This window comes from Marmota marmota, unplaced genomic scaffold (assembly GCF_001458135.2).
Source record: "Marmota marmota marmota unplaced genomic scaffold, marMar, whole genome shotgun sequence".
In the NCBI taxonomy this organism is placed as follows: Eukaryota; Metazoa; Chordata; class Mammalia; order Rodentia; family Sciuridae; genus Marmota; species Marmota marmota.
In genome coordinates, this window is record NW_026006507.1 from 153,520 (window position 1) to 158,605 (window position 5,086).

Genomic DNA, 5,086 nt, shown 5'->3' on the forward strand with positions numbered 1-5,086 from the left:
TACAGAGCAATAGTAACAAAAACAGCATGGTACTGGTACCAAAACAGGTGGGTGGACCAATGGTACAGAATAGAGGACACAGAGACTAATCCACAAAGCTACAACTATCTCATATTTGATAAAGGAGCTAAAAGCATGCAATGGAGGAAGGATAGCATCTTCAACAAATGGTGTTGGGAAAACTGGAAATTCATATGCAACAAAATGAAACTGAATCCCCTCCTCTCGCCATGCGCAAAAGTTAACTCAAAGTGGATCAAGGAGCTAGATATCAAATCAGAGACTCTGTGTCTGAAAGAAGAAAAAGTTGGCTCCGATGTACATATTGTGGGGTCGGGCTCCAAATTTCTATAATATATATTCTTGAAAATTGCCATTCTCACTGGACTAAGATGAAATCTCAATGTAGTTTTGATTTGCATTTTTTGATTGCTAGGGAAATTGAACATTTTTCACATTTGTTGGTCATTTGTATATTCTCTTTTGAGAGGTGTCTATTTAGTTCTTTTGCCTGTTAATTGATTGGGCTATTTGGGTTTTGTTTTAGAGATCAGTGTTTATATTTTTTTTCTATTTTTACTGATTCTTCTTAGTTATACATGACAGTAGAATATATTTTGATAAAATTATACAAGCATGGTATACATTTTATCCTAATTAGGTCCCATTCTTGCAGATGGGCACAATGGTGTGATTCACTTAGGTATTTTCATATATGTATATAGGAAAATTATAATTGCTAAATGCAATTATAATTTTTTTATTTTATTAAAAATCTTAAGTGGGCAAATATTAAGTTATAAATAACCTTATTAAAATATTCTTGCTCCAATCTCATATTATTTCTACTTTTTCTACCCTAGTAAATTACTGTTAACTTTAAATATCTATGTGGATTAATTTACATGTGACTTTATATGATATAATTTCATCTTTTATTGGTGCATATTCTAAACCTGATTATCTCCAGAATTTTTAGTTCAAACTTATGCATTACAAAAATCAATGAAGTATATAAATGTTTTTTTTCCATATATACTGACATAAGACTCCCTATTTGACCCTGAGACCATTTAAAAGGAATATGGGGGTATAATCCATTTAACTTTGTGCTGCCCTAATTAAACAACTCTGAAGTTATTTTTTTAATGTTTTATTCTTTATGACTGTAGTTTTCACCTATATTTTAGGATTTTTGAACCACGTTTGTGCCAGTACCATGCTTCCAGGACAGTTGGGACTAGAGTTCACTGAGTTCCTCTTTGGACACAGTGACCAATTAAACTTCTGGGACTCAATATCCCTTGGGTTAAAATAGAGGACATAATACTGTGTGAATAGTTGACCCTTAGTAAATACTAGTTGGTTTTGTTTAAAGGCACATCCTTTTTAAAGGTACAAACAACGATATTGCTCATGTCTCTAAAATCAACTTCTCATAGAAATCCACTAGAAACATGATGAGCAGAGCCCATGCTAGTCATAAATGCCCTAGTGATTGAAGACAGTAACTATAATAATACCCTTTCACTTCATTGTAAGGACTTTTCTCATATGTTCTTGATGCAGTCCAGGTTTTGTGTTAGTTTCATTCTCAATTTGTGGGAAAAAATAGTTGAGTAAGAATATCACAGAGGCTGAAAGCACAAAAAAATGATTGCATTTATCAACTTGTATTTGGACCAGATTTCCTTCTGCACATGGCACAAAGGCATGGATACCCTTTGACACTTAGGGAAAAGGTGAGGGTGTTTATTACAGAGAGTAATGCTACCAAGCATAGGAAGAATATCTCAAGATCATTTCACCCACATCTTGAAATACATTTAATATCCAGAGCATCCAATTTGTTTCCTGGGAACCAGTTCTTTTTAATCTTTTCATCCATTTGAATGAATATATACTCATTATCTCTCCACATATATTTCTCAAAAGAGTGGGATTTTTTTAAGGTTTTTAAAAAAAGAATCAGTGGTATTTGAGGCTTTTAAAAAATGATGTAGGATAAACAAATAGGATAAATGTTAAGATGACAGTGGAGTCAACATATTCTTGTCAAAGGGTGAGTTCATTTTCTGACAGCATAAAAGAGAAATTGGTAGGTGAGCTGGCACTAGTGTCATGTAAAATGAAATGTGAAGTAGAGGATGTGAAGAAAAATAGAAATAGAAGAAACAACAACTGCTGAGTAGAATCCTCTTCAATACCATGGCCTTCAGATAACCTTATATCTCCAACTATTGACTTGATTTCCATTTATTGAAAAACTATATTTTAGGTCTTATGTCAGAAAAAAAGACACAGTGACTTATACAGTTAGAATTTCATATTATAATACAATAGGAATATAAGAAGCACTAGGATCAACAATAAGTTTTTTATATGTAAAACAATTTGAGAATGATACAATATTACTACTAATGATCATTGCTAATATCACTATTACCCACACTGTAAATGATAACTTATCCACATTCTTTAAATTCTTACTATGTTTCATGCACTATCCAAAGTTCAGACCTGTGTGCATTGTCTCATTTGAACTTCATAATAGCTTGCTTTTGATCAACACAATGATTAAAATATGTGTACATGGCACAAGGTTGTTAATTTATTTGTCTAAGATCACACAGCTCAGCAATAAAATAGATTCTAGCTCCTAAAGAGGCAGAGACTCCAACAGCTCACTCTTTTTTGGTCTTTATTGGAGGAGTATTTTGAAAGCTTGTTGTTGAAGTGACAGGATAAGAAAGAATAGGCAAAGGCATGTGCCTAATCTTCAACTCAAATTTGGAGACTAACTCTTCCAGTAACTTCAGCTATGCATCCCTACTTCTCCAAACCAGGGTGAGCAGGAAGCTTTTTTCTGCTTTACAACTCTGAGACTATCTCTGTCCTGCGGAGAGATGATTTTTAATATCTGATGTGGTCACTGTTGCCATTCTCTGTCTTCAATCTGAACACTTACAGGTATTTGTTTTCTAAATTTTGCCTTTCCTTCCTCTTTAGTATGTAGAGGCAGTACGTAGAGGTGGTGAGTGTGTGTGTGTGTGTGTGTGTGTGTGTGTGTGTGTGATATCTGTGTAGCTGTATGTGACACATTCAATGATGTTTCATAGCTCAACCCTTTTCCTACTGTTTTAAAATGTGTTGCAACGTTGCTTGTGCTTCTGGTAATAGTTTGGGCCAAGGAATAGTGAGACAGTATATTTATTATAGAACATCCAGCATAGACTTCATTATATTATGCTTCACATTTTGTGGTAGGTTTATATTTCTTATTTGAAAAGGATTTTGCAGTAGTGTCTCATTATTGTTTTATGCATTTGCCTATGTTTTTTTCCAATATTGGATATGATCAGTGTCATTTGCCTTAAAGCATTAATTTTTTTTCCTGATGTTGTTTTGTAAATTATCAAAGTAATATATTAAATTTTAGAAATTAGAAACCCCAGAAATTAATAATCATCTGTATATTCATACATATATGTGTTCATGTGCATGTGTACACACACATACACATTCACACATACTCACAAAATCCTTCTAGTATCAACCTCTTGGGATGACCAATGAAAGCATTATGTTTTTGCCGCATCTCTCTCATATGATCAATAAAATAAGCATGTCTAACTATTTTTTAAGAAAATTTTAAAAACATGAGAAAAACATGAGAGAATATTATTCACATGATTCTCCATTCTAGTTTTTATTTAACCATATTTTGGACTTATTTTGAGGTCTCTAGAGGCAGAGATATATAATTTATTATTTTAATGTTGCCTAATATTTCATAAAGAGAAGCACATTTGGCTTGTTGATTCTTTCTGGTATTGATGAAAACTAACTTCTGGTGATGCATTTTTACATTATGAAATGAATTGACAATATAATAGTTTCCTCATCATTTTATTTGATAATTTTTAATGGTGTGAAAATTGTATATCTTTTCTTACCATCAAATTATAGTTTTATCCTGCCACAAATTGTTCATTTATACCCATTGCTCTTTCTTTTTAAATTTTTGTATTTTCTTATTATCATGTAATAATTATTTATATTTTAATATATTAAACTTTTTTGTCATAGACACTACATATTTCTCATCTTGTAATTTCTTTTATTTTACATATAGTCATCATTAAAAAGTTGAAAGTTTTGTGAACACTCAAAAAAGTCCAGGTATAACTAATTAGAATAAATTTTAAGAAGTCTAAACTCATATCCTTTTATATCTTTCAAATGTAGGTGTATTATTATTATTTGCCAAAGAATGATGTCTATTTGTAGCTTAAAAAGTCAAAATTGAAACCACGTATAATGGAAGAATTATAAATGCTGGGTCCATATCTGTTAGTTGTCATGTAAACTTTCCATTGTCATGCTATACTTCATTTATCAGTGTTTGTCACTCTGGAAAAGATGCCTCATTCCTTGGTAAAGTGTACCATATCTTGTTTCATCTTCTTTGTTAAGTTTGCCAGCAGTACTGGAGATTGAAAACAGTGCCCTTCTACCACTGAGTTACATCTCTGGTCCTTCAATTTTTTTTTTTTACTTTGAGACAGTCTTGCTAAGTTGCCGACGCTGACCCTGAACTTGCAATTCTCCTGCTTTAACTCCCTTCTCCTCCCTGAGCCTCTGGGGTTACAGGTGTGTGTCATAGCACATAGCAGTATTCTCTGTTTTTATGCTTGTAAATTCAAATGGTATAAGTTATCTCAATGTTACATTATATGTAGCCAATTTTGACTTGCTATATGTAAAATTAGAAGGAAATATGGTATAAAAGAAAGCATGGTCTTTAATCCTGGGTTTGAATCTTGGTCTCATCATTACTAAGTGTGCAAATTTTTCATTTTCATAAATCACAGAAAAGGTAAAATGTAATTCATATCTATCGGCATTTTAGTGAGAATCAAATTTCAAGCAGTGAGCAGTGTCTGTCATGTTGAATCAAGCAAGGATTAGGTTATACGTTTTTAAGTGGGGAGATGTCAACTTTGATCATTACTGCCTCACAAATAAGCCTTAATTTTATTATCTGGAATCAAAGCATCTAATACTCAGGATTGTATTTGGTGGA